The sequence below is a fragment of the Danio rerio genome, chromosome 17 (genome assembly GCF_049306965.1).
Source record: "Danio rerio strain Tuebingen ecotype United States chromosome 17, GRCz12tu, whole genome shotgun sequence".
NCBI classification, from domain to species: domain Eukaryota; kingdom Metazoa; phylum Chordata; class Actinopteri; order Cypriniformes; family Danionidae; genus Danio; species Danio rerio.
The window spans coordinates 6,838,006-6,862,500 of NC_133192.1; the positions used below are offsets into that span (position 1 = coordinate 6,838,006).

Below are 24,495 nucleotides of genomic sequence, written 5' to 3' on the forward strand. Positions count from 1 at the left end.
TTGTCTTTGCTGTGTCACTGTTTTGTCATGTTTCTGTGCTGCTGTGCATGCAAAAGTACTTAGTATGAGAATTATTTCATGAAAAACTTTTTTTTTGCGTTTTATTTAGCCGCGCATAAATGTATGCCTATCTCTCATTCCGTGTTGTTCAAAAAGCTTGGTCCACAAACAAAAGCGAAACCTATGCTTATTGGTTGTGATATAGCGAGTTTGAACCAATCTGGGCATGGAGGAGGGACAATGCATCAATGTATCATGTCTGATTTGTCCGGAGACACAGTGACGAGCGTTTCTTTGTCAAATCAGCGTTGTCAAATGTTGATGAAGTAACCGCACTGATTCCGGAGCCTCTGAAAGTCCGCGAATGTTATGTGATACAGCACTGGAAAGCTGAGATTCTCTTCTTTATGCCAATCTTTGAATTGTATGAATCGGATCAGCGGATCAAAAGTTATTAAACATTTAAGAGCAATACTTATTTTTAGCCGCGGGCGGCTGTCTCGGTCTTTAAGGGTTAAAACCGTTGATATGCAATTGTTCATGGTATGATAATCGTGCACGTTCAAATCTTGGTAAACCGTCATACCGGTATATTGTTACAACCCTAGTCACGTGTGATTTCCAGATCGCGAAAACATCATGTTTAGACAAAAATGACATTTTAGGTGAATTATACCTTATAAATACAGTATGTGACTCATTCAACATCATTTGGAGGAGTCAGTGTCACTGAGCATCGTATGTGAAATAATGAAAAGACTCGTGCAGCCGCCTTTTCTTCTCTCCTGAACTTGAAAATATGATTGACAGAATCGTAGAAATGCTAGATTAAGATCGTCTAGGGCACAGGTGTCAAACTCAGTTCCAAAAGGGCCGCAGCTCTGCACAGTTTAGTTCCAACCCTAATTAAACACACCTGATCAAACTAATTGAGTCCTTCAGGCTTGTTTAAAACATTCAGGTAAGTGTGTTGGAGTAGGGTAGGAACTAAACTGTGCAGGGCTTCAGCCCTCCAGGAATTGAGTTTGACACCCCTGGTCTATAAGGGGTCGAATCGAGATCGCGATCTTTTAACGATTAATTGTGCAACTCTAACTCCCACTGAATCATCCCAAATCAAACTAAAATGATCAATTCTTTCCAAAAAGAGATACAGAATTTAAGTCATCTGGTGAAATTGTGTCAACATTGCAGGATAACAAAATATGTCAATACTAGATTCCAACATTGTGCCGCCCTATTCAGAAGATGATTTTCCATGCCACAGAACAGCGAGTGGACATGATGTGCATGTGTAAAGCAAATGAGGGAACGGCTGAACAGATCCTCATGCTGTGCAAACTCAAGAGTCAAGCTGAGGTCTTACACTCTTAACACTGCAATCAGGCCTCATCAGTGTTAGATCTCTGCCAGCAGAAGCATATGTGCATCCAGAGAATGTGAACGCTGCCAACGGGGAACTAATGCTCTCTGTCAGCTTCTGCTTCAGCCCTGAGCTCCACACATGATCTTAACCGGCGTGACAGTCAACTAATTGTCTTATGCAGGCCTGCAGACTTCACTTCAAGTATACAGTTGAAGCCAGATTTATTAGACCTTTTTAAAATATTTCCCAAATGATGTTTAACAGAGCAAGGAATTTTTCGCAGTATTTTCTAAAATATTCTTCCTTCTGGAGAAAGTCTTATTTGTTTTATTTCGGCTAGAATAAAAGCAGCTTTTAATTTTTTTAAAACCATTTTAAGGTCAATATTATTAGCCCCTTTAAGCTATAAGTGTTTTCGATTGTCTACAGAACAAACCACTGTTATACAATGACTTGCCTAATTACCCTAACCAGCCTAGTTAACCTAATTAACCTAGTTAAGCCTTTAAATGTCACTTTAAGCTGTATAGAAGTGTCTTGAAAAATATCTAGTCAAATATTATTTACTGTCATCATGACAAAGATAAAATAAATCAGTTATTAGAGATTATGGTTATTAAAACTATCATGCTTAATAGCTACGTTAAATACGTTAAACAGAAATTGGGGGGAAAAATATCCAAGTGGAGGCTAATAATTCTGACTTGAATTGTATATAGTGTATATGTTCGATTTATATGACTATAGTTAAATTATAAAGGGGTTCAATATGATTCAGAAGCATATCGGAAAATAAATATCGTGAGGTGTTATTCATTTTATTACAATCAAGCTAGTTTTACACCACAAAATTCTCAATATTTGAATGCAAAAAATATAATAAACTTTTACAGTACATAAAAGTACAAGCGAAGTGGAGGAACATTAAAAAATAAATATATAAAAGTCTAATTTTAGGAATATTACTATTTACATAGTGATAACAATACACAGAAGTTACAATTACAATTTATTACAAATTCAATGATGCATTTATTAAATTTTATTTAACTATGTATGCTTTTTACCACATGCACTTTCCAATTAAAAACATTCATGTAATAGTAATATATGACTAAGGGTGCACTCATACTAGGTTATCCAAACCATGCCTAGGTGCATTTGTTCTGAATCGGGCCCAGGCGTGGTTCAGTTGGCCGGCCCTAGCTCGGTTGGAATAGGTATGCCAGAGCACGGTTTGGTTGAGCTTTGGTGCAGTATGCTAGTTGTGTGAGTGCAAAGTGTGTGTAAGTCCCTTTTATAAGGCCCTGAAACCCCCCGTTTCAGCAGGGTGTTTTCACACCTCTAGTTTGGGAAAAAGTCAGGAAAGTGAGTATCGGGGGAGGGAAAATGGGAAGGGTTTAAATAAAAATGGGAGTTTCCATTTGGGCACGCGCTGATTTTCACCGAGGAAAAACAAACACGACAGTGTGTTTAATGACGGTGTAATGTTTGATACCGCACGTCATATAAGAGAAAAAACCTCTGCAATTCTCGGTAACTCAGATGCACTCGGTAGGTCAGAAAGCCGTGTGTGTGTAGACAATCCTGTCACAAAATGCGGCAAAAATTAAACACGATGGTCGGCAATAGTTTGCTTACAGTGTTCACGTGTTTACACTCAGAGAGCAGCATTTACAGTGGATCTTTCAGTCCATAATATTGTAGTGAAGTTAACGTAAACTAAGTAATTTAGAAATCCTTTTGACTAAGGTCTGTCTGTAAACACTGGAAGAGTACTGGTGATGATACGAACTATAACTTTGCCATCTGAATAAACAAAGAAAGGGCGCTGATCGCACACACTTACCAAATCTGTAGAGACAGGACAATCAACACATACTGGAGCTGCGTCTTTTTTTAAAGGAGATGAGAAGCAAATCCGGATTTCTCCATTTCCAGATGAGAAAAGCTCTCGAGTAAAAAATGTTCCATACAAACGTATTTCTGCCGCACGTCACATGCACTGTGATCCACACGTGAGTCCAGCAGCGCTCTCACAAAGAGAAAATGAAAACAAAAACCTTCACTGCAGCACATTATAAAAGCAACACTGACAACCCGTATCTCCAAACAATTCTTATTCTTTTCCCACTACTTTTGGCAACACAACGTGGCGTCTGTCTGCCGTCTGAACACTGTTTCAGGTACAGTCTTCAAAGCTAGCATGCATAGATCTCATGGCCGTGACGCAGCTTCAAAAATTAGTTTCAAACCGGAAGTACGAATTTGCTCGAAATAATGCAAAAACAACCCATTTCCACTTTTTAGTGAAATATAGGTGTCCTAATAGTGTTTTAAGCAGTGTGGGAGACATATACGACTGTCAATGGCTCAAAACATGTGTTTTGGTGTTTCGTGACCCTTTAAGGTACTGTTTCATATGGATTTATTAATCATTTTTACTTTTCAATAAACGCAAACTGTCATAGTTTACCAAAGATGCATCCCCCTTACTGCACAATAGCTGCACCTTCAGCAAACCTCCTAATGTCTGCGGCACGAGGACTTTTATGATCATTTATGAGCGTCAAAAGTAGTGGATCTGTTCCGTAAAATATTTGACTGTGTCTCTGCATCCCAAACCACTAAAATGTATATAAACAATCTTATTTTACAACAATATTTCATGTTTAATTCAATACATTTTTGGTTGCAGTTTTTTTTTTTGGAACTTACTTGCAATCTCAGAGTGTATGGTTTAATTTTTCCAGATTTTCCAGTTGTTATTAAAATCTTCCAAATGTCAGTGGTGCTGATGTCCAGCCTTATTTCATGGCTATCTGCTCATATTGAGCTCTATTTCACATGGAGAGCTGCAAATAAACCCCATCTCACAGAGGATACACATCAGGATCTCCACATCAGACCAATGCAAGAACACACAGCTTCCCAACCAGCATGAAATATGACCTTGGGCCGGCTAAAATATTTGCAGCGTCCTGAAGACAAACTGAATGTCCAAGCAAGAGGGATGCAGCGAAAACAAGCCCGCCACACCGAGGTTTGTTTTGCCTCTCTCAGAGGTCATTCAAGTGAATTAATTACAAGCTCTATTGATTTCACACTCTCAAGCTCAAACCGAGCCCGTCATTCTGCTGAAATGAACTGTTTGGCATCGTTACACAGATGGTTAGAGGATGGCGAATGAGCCATAAAGCAAGAGAAAGACAAACAGTTTTAACTGAGCGCTGCCTGTCGTGATGATAAAAAAAGCATCTATTTGTGTGTGCATTAGAGGATGACACGGGAGTGAATTTTCACTCCTGTCCCGTCCCACTCCCACAGAAAGAAATCCCGATTCCCGTCCTATCCCACTCCCAGAGCAAAGTTAAATAAATAATCCTGTCCCATCCCGCTCCTGGTAAAATGACTCCCGCTCCTGTACCGCTCCCATATATGTGTGTATATATATATATATATATATATATATATATATATATATATATATATATATATATATATATAATTTTTTTTTCTTTTAGTCTTTAAGTAATAAATAAAATTTGATTTTATCTGCTTCCATCCCGTTTTAGAACAGCTGCCGAGTCCCTGTTTCTTATTTTTCTGGAGATCAATTACAGTAAATTAAATAGTCTGCAATAGTTTAATAAACCAAAACAGCTCATAAAGCCGCATTTTACTCATTTATTGAAAAGTTTTTTTAATAAACATGTAAACAATTTTCATCCAAAATGCTCTTGCATAATGAAAGAGAGAAATGCAGCATTGCACATATTAAGCATATTGATTAAACATTGACAAGTTTTAAAAAAATCTAAAAAGCAGAAACAAAAGTTGTACATACATGCGCACATATGATTGACAGAATCGTAGAAATGCTGGGCTAAGATCGTGTAGGGGTCTCTATCTTGATTCAACCCTACACACAATCCTAATTCGGCTTTTCTACAAGTTTCTGCAGATTTTGTGCGATACGAACATTTAGAAATGAAACTAAAGAGAGAGTAGTTGTTTATTTTTATTAGTAATTGTTCATAATATGGAATTTGATCGTAAGCTTGGCAAGCAGTTTGGAGAATTTGATGTTTCCCCATTTAAACAGAATGCCCATGCATACTGCCAGAGAGGAGTTTCAAAGATGGCCGCCGAGTGAAATGACTTGCCTTAAAGGGACTTTGGTAAAACTGGCCTCAGACAGTTTAGTTTAGTCTGCTTCAAAACTGCAGGGAAATATCAGGCTGATTATTTTACCAACAATATTGATAGCCTATTGCAGATTTCAAAGAAAAACATTAATATTAAAAAAGAAACATAAGCTGGACCACAACAGATGTCAATGTCATAATGAATGTTCAAATAATGTAGCCCTTAGTTTACAGCAAGCATCATGTTTTTAGTTAGATTGTGCCGTCTGTCATGTATAGGCCTATAGGTCTGTTATTTTTTTACTGAAGAAGATATATTACTTGAGTTTATCACCAGAGCTATAGAAACTGTATTTGTGACGTTAGCGTGATCAAAACAGGAACAAAAGGTCCGGATCCAAGTGCAGATTTATTACGATGTGCATCAAACAGAAAAACAAGGTGTAAAAAGTGCAAAATAACAAATAAACAACAAAACAAGAAACTATAACAAATCAGAAACAGGGCTTAGGAATCACAAACTCCATATACAAGACTTACTAGTTCACGAAGACAAGAAAGACAAACGACGCAGTCACAAACAGAGGTGGAATGGTTGTATTGACCTTATTCTAAAATGCGGAAGTGCGCCTGTTTTCTCGATTGTCTTAGAACTTCCGATTCAGTCGCCTATGGGAGAAATGACTAAGAATAATAAACGGCAGAAAATGGCCAAACTACTTGCTCTACAAACAAATGTTTGCATGACTACACAGACCAAGTAGCATAATATAATAAGAAAATATTAAATTGCAACATCAAGCAGCGTAACGAGCAGTTGTTAACGTCAAAAAATGAATGGAAGTGAATGTGACCCGAAGTCGCGAGACAAAAAGATTCAAATGGCAGCGCCCGCTCGTCAGCTGAGAATAAGGTGAATAGATAGTCCAGGAAATCAACAGGAAACAGGGACAGCTGTGATGGCCAATCAGTGTAAGTGAACCGGGTGTAATGCGCGTGGTATATATGGACTTGTAGTTCTTGGGCGCTATAGTTCACTCTCAGAGTCCGTTGAACTACAGCGCCCTCAGGTGGTCACTGACAATCATGACAGTATTATGCTTTAAAAAAAAACGGCACAGTCTCGGGATGGGATCGAATCTGTATGGATCAAGAATTTTGGTATTAAGATAGGATCAGTTACAAAAAAATGGTATCGGTGCATCCCTAGAATTCACGTGTGGAAAATGCCAATGGAACTCCTGCAAGTAAACAAACCGGCAGACACAAAATGTCACTTTTGACAATGGAGGGACGACTGTGCTGGCTGACTGTATCCCTGCTCATAGTACACTATATAGTTTGTATACAGTACGTCACTTTAGACAAAGTATATATTTCGAGAATATAGCGTGCCTGTCGCTGGAAAACAATGTTTTAATGCATTGCAAATGGCGAAGGCGCATAGCAAGTCACTTGAGGAGGAGAAGTGAATTAATTTAGCTAAACTGCGACATGCTCATCTTCCGGAAATATTACCAACAATCCATCAGGTAAGTTTCTCTCTCTCTCTGTGTAAATCTGTTGGTAAAGCGCTGTCGACAAATATTTTTCCTCCACATCCTATAAAATTGTACTACAAAAGCTGGACATTTGTCCAAAACGGCGCAGTACTTTTTGCGGTTGGGTCTGTTTTAGTCCGAATCATATTCTCACCACAAACAAACCGCTCCTCTTCAAGCAGGTCTCGGTACGATTTTTTTTGTCTGCTTTTGATGCGCACTGAAGTACGATTGCTATATTCACACCTGCCCAAACGAACCGCACCAAGAGGGAAAATGAACTTGTGCGATTCAACCGATCTAAATAAAGCAGGTGTGAAAACACCCTAAAACACAGTTTTTCATAATTAGATACAAATTTCATGGTAAAATTACCAAAAATAAATCATTTAAAAAAAATCACCCCTTTTACCAGACTCACTGATTTATGTGTACATCTTTTTATTTGCAGACAAGCACTAGTCAAAACAACCATCGCATACATCCCATCAAAACAAACCACAAAATCAGCCTCTTTCCTCAACGTGTCCCATAATAAAAAAGCCTACATTACAACAATATTGCTTAAAATGCCACTAAAATACAGTATTTAAATACAAATACATTTCTGGAATAACTGAAAAGACCAGAGAACAAAAAGGACCACCCTTTCTCCAGCCCGGCTACTGGCCTGATTTATGTGTGCATTCTTTTTTTCATACATGCACCAGTCAAAACAACCATCCAGTATCTGAACAAACCACAAAATCAGCCTCTTTCCTCCACATTTGTCCCAAAACTTTAAGAAAGCATGTCATGCACTAAAAAATAGCTTAAAACGCCACTAAAAAGTATTTAAATACAAATAGATTAGTGGAATAACTGCAAAAAGGTCTACTCATTTAGGGAAAAGGACAACCCCTTTCACCAGGCTGACTTCAGCATTATTTATGGGTGCATTTTTATTTTTTGGACATGCACCATTTAAAACAACTATAATGTGCATGATGCATCCCATCAAAACAAACCACAAAATCAGCTTTTTTCCTCCACACTTGTCCAATAATAAAAAGCATGCACAAAACACAATAGTGCTTATAATGCCACTAAAATATAGTATTTAAATACAAATATATTAGTGGGATAACTGCAAAAAGGACCAGCCTTCTCCAGGCTGACTACTGGCCTGATTTATGAGTGCATCTTTTTTCTCGGTTATGCACCAGTCAAAACAACCATCCAGTATCTAAACAAACCACTAAATCAGCCTCTTTCCTCCACATTTGTCCTGAAATTTTAAAAAGAAAAAGCATGTCATGCACTAAAAATCTGCTTAAAACGCCACTAAAAAGTATTTAAATACAAAAGGATTAGTAGAATAACTGCAAAAATTGCCTACTCGTTTAGGAAAAAGTACCACCTTTTTCACCAGACTGACTACGGCCTGATTTAGGGTGCTTTCACATCTGTAGTTCGCTTCATTTGGTCCGGACCAAGGGTAATAAATGATACATTGTTGCATCTTCTGCCGTTTTTGGGTCGTTTTCACACCACACTGCTGGCTTTGGTTCGAACCAGTTGAAAATAACCAAAATGCAGTCATCTGACAAAATCCACATCACTCATTGGCCAGATGTTGTTGAACATATTTACTAAACTGCTTATTGATTGGTCAGAATTCACGAGCGGAAAAAATGCCAGTGAACTCCCGCACGTAAACAAAACCTTTTACTCTGGAGGGACGACTGCGCTGGCTGATTGTATCCCTGCTTTAGACAAACTATACATTACGAAAATGAAGCGCGGCCGCAGCTGGAAAACAGTGTTTAATGCATCGCACGTCACTTCTGGAGGAGGCGTGAATTAATTTAGCTAAATATGGCGGCATATCAATGCCAATATTAATCGCGCGCAGCGGTGATGTTTGCGCGCGAGGAGAAGTGAACCGTGAGCAGATTACAGGTCTACACGCGAGAAAACTACAGCTCACGAGCGCACAGGGGATCTTCACGCGCGCGCTCAACTGATCCAGCGCGAGAAAACAAGTCCCGCGCGCGCACATCTTTAGGTGCGTTCGACTTCATGCAGCGCTGCGCAGATCGATCGAAATCTGTCATAAAGCGGTGCATTCTGGTTAGAAATCTTGTCCGGATTGATGCTGCGCCGACGCCACGTGACTGTCACATGTGGCATCAAAGTACCGCGACAGCGCTCCGAGATCAGACGGCAAACTCAGACCGTGCAGCTTCTGAAGAGCGACTGCAGGAGCTTTGATGACGACACCGATATTACACGATTGGCCGAGTTCACCACATGACAACAAACACGTGTATTTCGGGTTTATAATTGGACAAATTCCGATTCAAAAGTTTCAAAACAAACAATTCACTTTTCACACCCTCTCTATCCTGTACAGATCTTGCTTATTAAAAAACTACATATATTTTACTGCAGAATCATCTTTTGTTAAATAATCTGGTTATAAAGGTTAGCTTGTTTGCACAGGTTTATTTTTTTAACTTTTTTATACAGACTATTTACTGCATTCATCTCCATGAACGATTTAAATGATATATTTTAGTGTATATTTTAGTGAATAACCTAAATATGAACTCAAATAAGTCTTACAGACTTGAAATAAGAAAATCATCATCATTGATCCTGCCCCCTAAAGCTCTCTTAACAAATTAAAGTAAAGAACTATTTTATTAAATAATTATAAAATGGCTTTATTATTATAATATAAATATATATTTTATTTTCTGTCTAGCAGTTTAAAGGCTACCTGCTCTTTCTGGGAAACTTCTACATAGCTCACTTATTTTACCTTTTGTTATTTTCAACACAATCTTTTTGGATTAAAATGCTTTTTTGAAAATTCATTCATCATCCAAAATAATGTCATTTATTAAAACCTAATCAAAACACCTTGTTTTGCTTTTTACATGGGACATTTTTATATCTATAAATGTACATATATGTAAACCCTTTTTTAGCATATTCAAACAAGAAGTATTAGCCTAAAGATTGATGTTTAATTCCTAGAATTTATGCTTATTGCTTTGTATTTAATAGACCTGTTCGTTTTTATGTTTATATTAACCTCTCATTTCCTCTTATTTCTCTCATGCATTTGTTATATATTTTATTCATAATTCTCTCTTATTTTTTAAAAAGGAACTACAGTTTGAAGAGCCTGTATTCTGTTTTATTTGTAAATGTTTTGTTGTTATAAATAAAAATAACAAAAAAATATGATGACGCCATGTGATCGGTCATCATGACTGCAGCAACTTTGAGTCCCGAAGTGTCCAGCTGTCCGTCTTGACGGCTCCGTTTTCAACTCCGCCCCGCCTGCGCTCGGCTAATCTCGTTGATCACCGGCTGCAGCTGAGCTTCATGTCGAACGCACCTATCATCATCTGTGCGCACGATGTGCGCTCTCGCGAGCGAGGTCATGCCTACAGCGCGCGCGCGCGATCAGTTCTCTCCGCTCGCTCGCTGGTTCTTCTCTCTGCTCGCGCGAAACATTTCGGATTTTTGTCAGTCCTGGGGCGGGACTTGGTTTACTTGTTATCTCTAACGCTATTGGCTACTCTTCCTTTCCGGAAGTTAGCCGGGATTGGACGCAGGTTAAAAGATCACACCGTTAAATATATATACAATTTGCAAGTCATAATCATAAGAAACTTTCTGAGAACTTTATGAGGATTCAATCTCGAGAAACAGTCAAATAATAATAATTAATCTTCTAAAATAATGACTTGCATTCTTGTAACATGACTTTCTGAACCCATTTGATTTGTCCCGTGCAGCACTTGTCTGGTTTGTTGTATTTTACTTCATTATTAACCCATTATTAACCACAACAGCAGTGCTCATTATTACACTTGGGTCTTTCTAGGAAATATTGTCTTCAGAAGAGTTTATTTGCTTTTTAGATCTTTCCATACAATGCATACTATATGTGCAGTGCAGCTTTGTATATTATTATTATTATTACCATTGTTTGTAATATAGATCAGTGGAAAAAAAATTACATATATATATATATATATATATATATATATATATTTTTTTTTTTTTTTTTTCAATCTCATTTTTAGTTAATGATTGAATAATCTGCATATAAAGACTTCAATCAAAAATGATTAGCCCAATCAAACATAAAGAATACAGTGACAGACATTCAGATGGGTGTTTATCGCCACCTATTGAGCAACAATTTATTTCTACAATCTTCGTTTGGCTTTACTTACTGCATGAATGCATTACATTATTCCACTTCAGAGGCATACAAATACCACTTTCTATACAACATTCTAACATCTTAAAGGTCACATATGCAGTTGTAGTCAGAATTAGTAGCCCACTTTTTTCTTGTTTTATTTCGGCTAGAATAAAAGCAGTTTTTAATTTTGTAAAAGCCATTTTAAGTTCCATATTATTAGCCTCTTTAACCTATTTATTTGTTTCGTATGTCTACAGAACAAATTATCGTTATACAATAACTTGCCTAATTACCCTAACCTGCCTAATTAACCTAGTTAAGCCTTTAAATGTCACTGTAAGCTGTATAGAAGTGTCTTGAAGAATATCTAGTCAAATATTATTTACTGTCATCATGGCAAAGATAAAATAAATCAGTTATTAGAAATGAATTATTAAAACTATTATGATTAGAAATGTGCTGAAGAAAATCTTCTCTCCGTTAAATAAAAATTAGGATAAAAATAAACAGGGGGCTAATAATTCTGACTTTAACTGTATAGTGGAATAACAGACTAATGGCAATATATTTATAATAAACCTTTGTACTTTATGCACTGCATGCATGTATAGCCTATTTTGTATACTATAGTCCATCCAATTTATTCTGACTTGTTCTTCATAGAAAATGAGTCAAGGACAATGAGTCTAAGAAAAAAAAAAGATTTTTATAAATTTGAACACGTTTGGCTTGAGTTTAGTTTAAATGTAGGTGCTAAACTTCATCAAATGGTTTAAAACACACATTTAAAGTCTGAATTATTCGTCCTGAATTATTAGCCCATGTATATTTTCCCCAATTTCTATTTAATGGAGAGATCTTTTGCCACATGGTATAACTCTCTCTTTCTCTCCCAAGTAATAAAGTTTGAACATTATATGACTTGGTCATGATGGTAAGAATAGGCATTATTATGAGATTAATTATTACAAGAAATATCTCATTATTGAAAGTAAGTCGTCACCTATTATTACTGAGAAAGTAAGTCTATTAGTTTCACATTGTGACATTATGATAAGATTTCCTATATATTTTTATTTAACGGGGAAATTAGCTTACCTGCGTCCAATCCTGGCTAACTTCCGGAAAGGAAGAGTAGCCAATAGCGTTAGAGATAACAAATAAACCAAGTCCCGCCCCAGGACTGACAAAAATCCGAAATGTTTCGCGCGAGCAGATAGAAGAACCAGCGAGCGAGCGGAGAGAACTGATCGCGCGCGCGCTGTAGGCATGACCTCGCTCGCGTGAGCGTACATTGTGCGCACAGATGATGATGTGCGCGCGCGGGACTTGTTTTCTCGCGCTGGATCAGTTGAGCGCGCGCGTGAAGATATCCTGTGCGCTCGCGAGCTGTAGTTTTCTCGCGTGTAGACCTGTAATCTGCTCACGGTTCACTTCTCCTCGCGCGCAAACATCACCGCTGCGCGCGATTAATATTGGCATTGATATGCCGCTATAGCTAAACTGCAACATGGTCATCTTGCGGAAATATTACCAACGATCCATCAGGTAATGTTTTCCCCTCTCTCTCTCTCTCTCTCTCTCTCTGTTGGTAAAGCGCTGCCAACAAATATTTTTCCTCCATATCCCATAATGCACAGCGCATCGGCCTACGGCAGCTGAATTAGTCCAAAACGCGCAGTACTTTTTGCGGTTGGACCTGTTTTAGTACAGATCATTGTTCGTTTGAAAGCGTACCGAGACCACTTCTTCAAGCAGGTCTCGGTACGCTTATTTGGTCCGCTTTTGGTGCGCACTCAATTACGATTGCTGCATTCTCACCTGCCCAAACGAACCGCACCAAAAGGGCAAACAAACTCTAGTGCAATTCAATCGAACTAAATAAGGCAGGTGTGAAAGCACCCTTATTTCCAGACATGCACCATTCAAAACAACCATCCTGTTGTTTCGATCTAATTTCGATCTAATTTCGACCCTGGAGAACTTTTTTTATATATTAACAGATGTGTGTGTGTTGAGCATCAGTTAAGAGAATGTTAGCACCTGTCAGCTTTAATTGTGGGGAAAACTGGATAATTTTGAGCTTTTGTCAGCTAATTTCAGCTTCCGGGTTTAAAATGATTTTTGGGGCGGGATCAAAATCGGCGACGTAGCGCAGTACTGCAAGTGCAATGATGACACGTCGGTTTCTCATTATTATTCATAGCGGAGTTTTCTTATCCTATGAGAAGAGCCGGCTGCTTAATTATTCATGAAACCTGCCAGACCTGCCAGTGTCAAGCCCGAGCTGAGAGACACGGAAACCACGGCACAGTATTTAGCCGTTCATGAAGGCTCATATGCGTTTGTTTCCATCATCCACGGGGTTTGTTGCATGTTTTCCCCCGCGATCTTGTCAGGGCCGATCATACAGCAAAGCTGTGTGCGTGCTGCTAGCATTTTTGTCGGGAGAGCAGCACGAGAATTGAAGAATGGCGGACGCTGTCTTTTATCAGGAGTTCGTTCACATTCAGACACATCGCCGTGCTGCTGTCTTTGCCTAAATCCTCCAGATTACCAGCAGGGCTAACGGTTAAAATAGACGGGTCAGGAGACCTGCTGCATTGAGTCTGCTGGATACGGGGATTGAGGGAGAGTCCTCATTTATAGTGTTTACATGAACACACTTATCTTTATAATGATATAAATTGTGGTTATGTGTATATGAAATTACGAATTACAAATGTAGCAGGGCATTAAATCACTGTTCATTTCTTTGCATTTTAACTTTGTAAACTATAAACTCATGCGTCTCCTCTTTGTGTCTCATTTTGTGAGCTAACTGTCAACAACAGTTGTTCGCTCCCCTTCTCCCCTGCTGGCCACGCCCACTCCTACCCGATGCTCGCGGAGCTCCACGCAAAGCGGCAACCTCCCGCTCTCCCTCGGGAAGCCAATACGGAAGTAACTAAAACTGCAATTCATCTGAAATTCCGCTAGTCCTGGCCGCTCCTGGCTCCAAAACAGAGCAAATTTCAATTGAGCCCTCTGTTAGAATGGCCAACTTTACAGCAGAAAAAAAGGTGTTTACAGCCTGGTACAAAAAAAGATTTTGGTTAATACAGCTAATATTACCCTTCATGACAACTGTGAGGGGGGTGAATTTTTTTATAACTCATCCGTTTCCTTTATATTAAGTTATATTAAGTTTGCATAATTAAGGGAGTGGCCACTTGAGTGACAGTTAGGTCTCGCTGGTCGCCGTCACGTCACCTCAGCTGAATCCGGCAGATTAGCCACTGAACTCGGCATATTTATCGTATTTCTGTGTTGTTTTATGTGGCTTTACACAGTCAACTGCCTTTTGGACTTGTTTCCTACAATTATTAGAGGGCATGGCATGCTGAGGGCACTTAATTGTGCTCACAAACCATTCACGTGGCCTCCGTTTCCCATGTGAGTAAAGTTATATACTTATATACCATCTCTGTACATGTATTTGTTTTATTTAAGATCATTTATCGTTTATATTTATATTTAGAGCTGTAATGCACTCCAGAATCTGTCAGATTGATTAGCTGTAGGCTCTAGAACAGTCATCTGAAGTGTTGTCATACAGTGTTATGCTGGATTTCATCAATAGTCTTACAGTAACTAACACAGACTATATCTGAAGTGTTTGGAAGTAATTTGCGTTTTCCTCCTGTTTAAAAACGTCATAAGAACAATGTTTAGTGGCTCAATGTATTACAGCAGTGTTTTTAAAAGTCTAAACACTTTATTGATATAGTGTACAACCAAGCACAAGTGGTCAGAATACAAACGAGTCACAGGTGATAAAGTATTAAGCATTTCTCCCAAAGTAAAGTGTGTCTGAACCAGGTCCAAGCTAAATGCCAGCAAGTGTCTGTAGCTCTGCCCACTCTCCGCCTCTTTGCCCTTGTTTGGTATCCCGCCGTGAGTGTGATGACGCGTGACCAAAATGGCGACGGTTGGCCGCGCCTACTTGTGGCTTCTTTTGCGCTCTTCAGAAACCTATGGGTGACGTCACGGATACTACGTCCATATATTTTACAGTCTATGCTCCACGCCCATTAATCATGCATCTTTTGAAAAAATTCTGAAGTAGACTTTAACTGAAAGAGGGGGGTGTCATGGCCCTTTAAATACCACTAAAATACAGTATTTACATACAAATAAATTAGTGGAATAAATGCATAAAAAGGTCTACTCATTAAGGAACAAATACCACCTCATTCACCAGGCTGACTACGGCCTGATTTATGTGTGCATCTTTATTTTTCGAACATGCACCATTCAAAACAACCATAGTGTACATCCAATCACTAAAATACAGCATTTAAACCTCATAATTAAATGTAAAATTAGTGTAAGGACTGCAAAAAGCACCCCTTACACCAGGCTGGCTATTAGCCTGATTTATGTTTGGATTTTTTTTTTCGGACATGCACCAGTCAAAACCAGCATGCATTAAACACAAAATTGCTTAAAATACCACTAAAATACCATATTTAAATACAAATACATTAGTGAAATAACAGCAAAAAGGACCACCCCTTTCACCAGGCTGACTACTGGTCTGATTTATGTGTGCATCTTTTTATTTCAGACATGCACCAGTCAAAACAACCATCCTGTGCATCCTATCAAAAAACTAAACCCAAAATCATCATCTTAGCTCCACACTCGTCCCATAATAAATAGCATACATAAAATGGCAGGACAATACAGTATTCAAACCTCACAATAAATGCAAAAATAATGGAATAACTGCAAATACTTCAACATTTTAGAGCTTAACAGCATCCTGTTTGACAAGGCTGGCTACTGTGCATTAGGTGTGCATCTTTATTTTCAGACATGCACCAGTCAAAACAACCATCCTGCACATTTCATTAAAACAAACCACAAAATTAGCCTTTTCCCTTCACATTTTTCCTACAATACAAAAAGCATGCAGTCTAAAACAATAACTCAAGAGGTCTGTTATCACTATATAGTTTATTACATTGTAACTTAAAACTTCTAATTTGCTGATTAGATTCAAATTTCAAACTTTTAAGTTGTCAGAATAATTTCATTAAGTTTTCACAGCAGGAAAATATTGATAACTACATCAACTAAAAAAATGCAGCTTATTTAAGGGTGAAAATGTCTGTCAGTTAGTTTGAAACAATATTTAACTAGTAGCTACCCAAAGAAATTGTGTTGATAAGTCACATTTTCTACAAAAATAAAGTTCTGGATTTTAAAGCTCCTCCCCTGAACAAGCGAGAAGCAAGTCTGGACAAGTTTTAGGCAAACTGTTTGGCACAAAGGACATTTTAAGGTGAGATATCTGAGTTTTATTTAATTTCCAAATCAATGTTCTCCATTCCACTAGAGTAGTGGTCACCAAACTTGTTCCTGGAGGGCCGGTGTCCTGCAGATTTTAGCTCCAACCCTAATCAAACACACCTGAACAAGCTAATCAAGGTCTTACTAGGTATACTTGAAACATCCAGACAGGTGTGTTGAGGCAAGTTGGAGCTAAACCCTGCAGGGACACCGGCCCTCCAGGACCGAGATTGGTGACCCCTGCACTAGAGTGTTGGCTACTCCTGGTAAATACGGTTAACGTTAGCAATGCTTTTTGACTAAAAAAAAGTTTTTTTTATTGCTTTACAAGAATACACAAGAATTTAAGGAGGACCAAATGTAGATGCAAAGACCTTAATGAGGAGGCAAGTAATGACAATTGCCATTATTGGTGATCAGTCTACTTTGGAATTGAACCACAAGATGAGTTCAAACCATGAATGGGCATGAGAATCCTAAATGGAATGGATATCTCAATGTGCTGTGGTCTGCTGATGGGCGCAATATACACTCTCAGGGGCGGACTGGGACAAAAATTCAGCCCTGGCACTGTAGCCACATCAGCCCACATAACCACACCGACACAGCCCCACCCACGGACACGCACATTCACTATTTATTTTGGTGTACAGATGGTGAAATAACATGACATTCTTGCCAGATTTTGATTACGCCCGGGTAACCTCGGATTGGGTCGGCCCATCTTGAAATTAGGCGGCCGTCACAGATTGGGCCAAATGCTTAACTTTTATTATTATTATTATTATTATTCCTTTTTATTATTATTTTTTTATTATTTATGTTTTTTATTTATCATCATCATAATATCATATCTAGCAAGAGATAAAAGCTGCCTGCACGTAAAAGCAATATTAAAAAAAATAATTAAAAAAAACTGACCGGCCCACATTTAAAAATTGGTCCGGCCCTTCTGGCATTTGCCAGAATTGCCAGATGACCAGTCCGCCCCTGTATCTGAATCTGAACTACCTCAAGGAACTTAAATATGTGAAGTTTCTCGAACTTGATAAACTGAAGCCAAGTGCAAAAGTAATGCATCTCAAGAACATTATTTTCTGAAGTCTCTACTTATTTCAGAGTAGATTGTGCTCTTTATGTTGTTTTGCATTTTAAGTCCACAATCTGATGCTTTTTGCTATTTTTCATACTTTATATGAGACAGTACATTTATTTATTTTATTTTTTTTTGTAAAATACTGGAGGACTGTGGTTTAAAACATAAAAAATTACTGGAAAACAAAAATGTGTTTGGTACAAGTGAACAGTAAATGAACAGTAAATTTGAAAACAAACAATTAACAATTTCAGCTATTTAAAACTTGCATGTATAATTATGGGATTTAAGTACATAACACTGGATTGACTTTTACATTTTAATTTTAAAAAAGTAGTCGAAACAACTTAAATTTTTGATTACTCAACTTAAAAAATGGAGTTTATGCTATGTAAAATTGCCGCTGATTGAAGAGGAAAAGGCCATTTGGCTGACACAATAAAGTTTGTTGTCTGAACTTTATGTTGTTAGATGTTGTTGTAACTTGAATATATTGATGCAAACTGTTGCGTTAATTTTTTATTTTTTTGGTCTAAACAATATTTTCTAGAGAGTGGACTAAAAAAATATGGCTTAAAATGCCACTAAAATACAGTATTTACTTACTCCCAGGGCCATTTAACAAGAAGTTGATGATATTTAGCTGCACCATGTTGGTGTTTCGTAACATCTAGTTTTTATAAGGTTGGTTGTTAGCCTCAACCTGGAAGACCAGGACATGCACACATACACTACGGACAAATTAGCTTTTACCTATAGTGCAAGTGTTCAGACTGTGGGGGTAACCGGCACACCCGGGAGAACATGCAAACTCCACACAGAAATGCCAACAGACCCAGCCAGAGCTCGAACCAGAAACCTTCTTGCTGTAAGTACCCACTGCGCCACCGTGCTGCCCAAAATACAGTATTTAAAGCTCATAAATAAATAAACAATTTTGTGAAATTATAGCATAAAAAATCTAAACAGCCATTCTGTGTATCTCATCAATCAAAGGCCTTTATTTGTCACATACACTTCCATGTAGTCAAATACACCGTCATGTAGTGAAATTGGACCCCGTCATCAAAACAAACCACAAAGACACTTGTCCCCATTAAAAAAAACGTCCACAAAATATGATAATTAAATACGAAATTAGTAAAAAAACTGAAAGAAGGTATACTTATTTAGAAAAAATAACCACTCCTCAACCTCCATGCTGACTACCGGCCTGGTTTATGTGTGCATCTTTTTATTTCCGGACATGCACCAGTCAAAAAAAAACATCCTGTACATCTCATCAAAACTAAATCAACCTCTTTCCTCCACACTTGTCTCATAATAAAAAGCATGCATAAAACGGCACTAAAATACAGTGTTTAAGCCTCATAATTAAATGCAAAATTAGTGAATTAACTAGACAAGGACAAACAGCCTCCACTTTGACAAGGCTGGCTACTGTGCATTATCTGTGCATTTTGTTTTTCAGACAGGCGCAGTCAAACAACCATCCTGTACATCTCATCAAAACAAACCACAAAAATCATTCTCTTACCGCCACATTTGTCCCATAATAAAATAAGAAGGCACTAAAAACACTATTACTTAAAATGCCACAAAAATACAGTATTTAAACCTCATAATTCAATACAAAATTAGTAGAATGATTGCAAAAATTGCTATATTAAGGAAAAAGAATCACCCTCTTCACCAGGCTCAATGATTTATGTTTAAATCTATTTTTCGAACCTGCACCAGTCAAAACAAAGCACAAAATCCATGTTTGTCCCATAATAAAAAAGCATGTCATGAACAAATAAAATGGTGAAAATGCCAAAAAAAAACTGTATTATAAACTGTATAAAAACAAATGCATTAGTGGATTAACTGCATTTACGACTACTCATTTAGGGAAAAGGACCAACCCTTTGACAGTCTAGACTACTGGCCTGATTTATGTGTGTAAAATCTCTTTCCTCCACACTTGTCTTTTAATATAAAGGATGCATAAAATGGCACTAAAATACAGTATGTAAACAGCATAATTACACACAAAATAAGCAAAGTAATTGGACAAGGAAAATACAGCCGTAAAATACAGTAACCTCATTAAAAAATTAGTGAAACGACTGCAAAAAGCCCCCTTTTCACTACTTGTCTGATTTATGAGTGCATCTTTTTTTTCTCCAGTAAAAACAACCATCCCGTGCAGCCCATCAAAACAAACCACAAAAATCATCCTCTTACCGCCACATATGTCCAATAATAAAATAAGCATGCACTAAAAACAATAAATGACACTAAAATACAGTATTTAAACATCATAATTAAATACAAAATTAAGTGGAATAATTGCAAAAATCGTTATATTAAGGAAAAAGAATCACCCTCTTCACCAGGCTCACTGATTTATGTTGAAATCTTTTTTTTTTTTTCGGACCTGCACCAGTCAAAACAAAGCACAAAATCCATGTTTGTCCCATAATAAAAAAGCATGTCATGCACAAATAAAATGGTTAAAATGTCACACACAAAAATAACTGTATTATAAACAGTATAAAAACAAATACATTAGTGGATTAACTGCATACTCATTTAGGAAAAAGAATCACCCCTTTAACCAGTCTGACTACTGGCCTGATTTATGTGTGCATCTTTTGCACCAGTCAAAACAACCATCCTGTACATCTCATCAAAACAAACCACAAAATCAGCCTCTTTCCTTCAGACTTATCCTTTAATTAAAAAGGATGCATATGGCACTAAAATACAGTATGTAAACTTCATAATTACACGCAAAGTGAAATAATTGGACAAGGAAAATACAGCAGTAAACTACAGTAACCTCTTTAAAAATTTGTGAAAGGAATGCAAAAAGCCCCCTTTTCACTACTGGTCTGGTTTATGTGCATCTTTTTTTCACACATGCACTAGTCAAAACAACCATTCTGTACATCTCACAGCAAACCACAAAATCAGCCTCTTTCCTCCACACTTGTCTCATAATAAAAAGCATGCATAAAACGGCACTAAAATACAGTGTTTAAGCCTCATAATTAAATGCAAAATTAGTGAATTAACTAGACAAGGACAAACAGCCTTCACTTTGACAAGGCTGGCTACTGTGCATTATCTGTGCATTTTGTTTTTCAGACAGGCGCAGTCAAACAACCATCCTGTACATCTCATCAAAACAAACCCCAAAAATCATTCTCTTAACGCCACATTTGTCCCATAATAAAATAAGCATGCACTAAAAACACTATTACTTAAAATGCCACAAAAATACAGTATTTAAACCTCATAATTCAATACAAAATTAGTGGAATGATTGCAAAAATTGCTATATTAAGGAAAAAGAATCACCCTCTTCACCAGGCTCACTGATTTATGTTTAAATCTTTTTTTCGGACCTGCACCAGTCAAAACAAAGCACAAAATCCATGTTTGTCCCATAATAAAAAAGCATGTCATGCACAAATAAAATGGTTAAAATGCCAAAAAAAAACTGTATTATAAACTGTATAAAAACAAATGCATTAGTGGATTAACTGCATTTACGACTACTCATTTAGGGAAAAGGACCCCCCCCTTTGACCAGTCTGACTACTGGCCTGATTTATGTGTGTAAAATCTCTTTCCTCCACACTTGTCTTTTAATATAAAGGATGCATAAAATGGCACTAAAATACAGTATGTAAACCACATAATTACACACAAAATAAGCAAAGTAATTGGACAAGGAAAATACAGCCGTAAAATACAGTAACCTCATTAAAAAGTTAGTGAAACGACTGCAAAAAGCCCCCTTTTCACTACTTGTCTGATTTATGAGTGCATCTTTTTTTTCTCCAGTAAAAACAACCATCCCGTGCAGCCCATCAAAACAAACCACAAAAATCATCCTCTTACCGCCACATATGTCCCGTAATAAAATAAGCATGCACTAAAAACAATAAATGACACTAAAATACAGTATTTAAACATCATAATTAAATACAAAATTAAGTGGAATAATTGCAAAAATTTTTATATTAAGGAAAAAGAACCACACTCTTCACCAGGCTCACTGATTTATGTTTAAATCTTTTTTTTTTCGGACCTGCACCAGTCAAAACAAAACACAAAATCCATGTTTGTCCCATAATAAAAAAGCATGTCATGCACAAATAAAATGGTTAAAATGTCACACACAAAAATAACTGTATTATAAACAGTATAAAAACAAATACATTAGTGGATTAACTGCATACTCATTTAGGAAAAAGAATCACCCCTTTAACCAGTCTGACTACTGGCCTGATTTATGTGTGCATCTTTTGCACCAGTCAAAACAACCATCCTGTACATCTCATCAAAACAAACCACAAAATCAGTCTCTTTTCTTCAGACTTATCCTTTAATTAAAAAGGATGCATATGGCCCTAAAATACAGTATGTAAACTTCATAATTACACGCAAAGTGAAATAATTGGACAAGGAAAATACAGCAGTAAACTACAGTAACCTCATTAAAAAATTTGTGAAAGGAATGCAAAAAGCCCCCCTTTTCACTACTGGTCTGGTTTATGTGCATCTTTTTTTCACACATGCACCAGTCAAAACAACCATTCTGTACATCTCACAGCAAACCACAAAATCAGCCTCTTTCCTCCACACTTGTCTCATAATAAAAAGCATGCATAAAACGGCACTAAAACTCAGTATTTAAGCCTCATAATTAAATGCAAAATTAGTGAATTAACTAGAAAAGGACAAACAGCCTCCACTTTGACAAGGCTGGCTACTGTGCATTATCTGTGCATTTTGTTTTTCAGACAGGCACCAGTCAAACAACCATCCTGTACATCTCATCAAAACAAACCCCAAAAATCATTCTCTTAACGCCACATTTGTCCCATGATAAAATAAGCATGCACTAAAAACACTATTACTTAAAATGCCACAAAAATACAGTATTTAAACCTCATAATTCAATACAAAATTAGTGGAATGATTGCAAAAATCGCTATATTAAGGAAAAAGAATCACCCTCTTCACCAGGCTCACTGATTTATGTTTAAATCTATTTTTCGAACCTGCACCAGTCAAAACAAAGCGCAAAAGACATGTTTGTCCCATAATAAAAGCATGTCATGCATAAATAAAATGGTTAAAAGGTCACAAAAAAAACTGTACTGTAAACAGTATAAAAACAAATACATAAGTAGATTAACTGCATATAGGACTAATCATTTAGGAAAAAGGACCACCCCTTTGACCAGTCTGATTACTGGCCTGATTTTTGTGTGCATCTTTTTTTATTTTTACATATGCACCAGTCAAAACAACCATCCTGTACATCTCATCAAAACAAACCACAAAATCAGCCTCTTTTCTTCCACAATTGTCTTTTAATAAAAAAGGACGCATATGGCACTAAAATACAGTATGTAAACCTCATAATTACACGCAAAATTAGTGAAATAATTGGACAAGGAATATACAGCAGTAAAATACAGTAACCTAATCAACCTAACCTAACCTAATACAGTAACTTTTTTTCACACATGCACCAGTCAAAACAACCATTCATCTCAAAGCAAACCACGAAATCAGCCTCTTTCCTCCACACTTGTCTCATAATAAAAAGCATGAATAAAACGGCACTAAAATACAGTATTTAAACCTCATAATTAAATGCAAAATTAGTGAATTAACTAGACAAGGACAAACAGCCTCCACTTTGACAAGTCTGGCTACTGTGCATTATCTGTGCATTTTGTTTTTCAGACAGGCGCAGTCAAACAACCATCCTGTACATCTCATCAAAACAAACCCCAAAAATCATTCTCTTAACGCCACATTTGTCCCATAATAAAATAAGCATGCACTAAAAACACTATTACTTAAAATGCCACAAAAATACAGTATTTAAACCTCATAATTCAATACAAAATTAGTGGAATGATTGCAAAAATCGCTATATTAAGGAAAAAGATTCACCCTCTTCCCCAGGCTCACTGATTTATGTTTAAATCTATTTTTCGAACCTGCACCAGTCAAAACAAAGCACAAAATCCATGTTTGTCCCATAATAAAAGCATGTCATGAACAAATAAAATGGTTAAAATGCCACACAAAAAAAAAACTGTATTATAAAAAGTATAAAAACAAATACATTAGTGGATTAACTGCATATAGAAATACTCATTTAGGAAAAAGGACCAACCCTTTGACCAGTCTGCATGACTACTGGCCTGATTTATGTGTGCATCTTTTTTTTTTTTTTTTTACACATGCACCAGTCAAAACAACCATCCTGTACATCTCATCAAAACAAAGCCTCTTTCCTCCACACTTGCCTCGTAATAAAAAGGATGCATATGGCACTAAAATACAGTAACCTCATAATTACACGCAAAATTAGTGAAATAATTGGACAAGGAAAATGCAGCAGTAAAATGCAGTAACCTAATTAAAAAAATTGTGAAAGAAATGCAAAAAGCCCCCTTTTCACTACTGGCCTGATTTATGTGCGCATCTTTTTTTTCCAGTAAAAACAACAATTCTGTGCAGCCCATCAAAACAAACCACAAAAATCAACCTCTTACCTCTACACTTGTCCCATAACAAAAAGGCATGCACAAAACAATGGTGCTTAAAATGTCACTAAAATACAGTATTTAAATACAAATACATTAGTGGAATAACTGCAAATGATCTACTCATTTAGGAAAAGGGACAAAGCTTTCACCAGCCTGATTTGTGTGTGCATTTTTTTCCCCTTACATGCACCAGTCAAATCAACCTTCATGTACATCCCATCAAAACAA

At 37.0% G+C, this 24,495-nt stretch overlaps 1 protein-coding gene across 2 annotated transcripts in view; it reads right to left on the reverse strand.

The window, feature by feature from the left end:
- The window catches only part of xkr6a (XK, Kell blood group complex subunit-related family, member 6a), a 73,198-nt gene that overhangs the window by 47,654 nt on the left and 1,049 nt on the right, over nt 1-24,495 (reverse strand). The window lies entirely within an intron of this gene.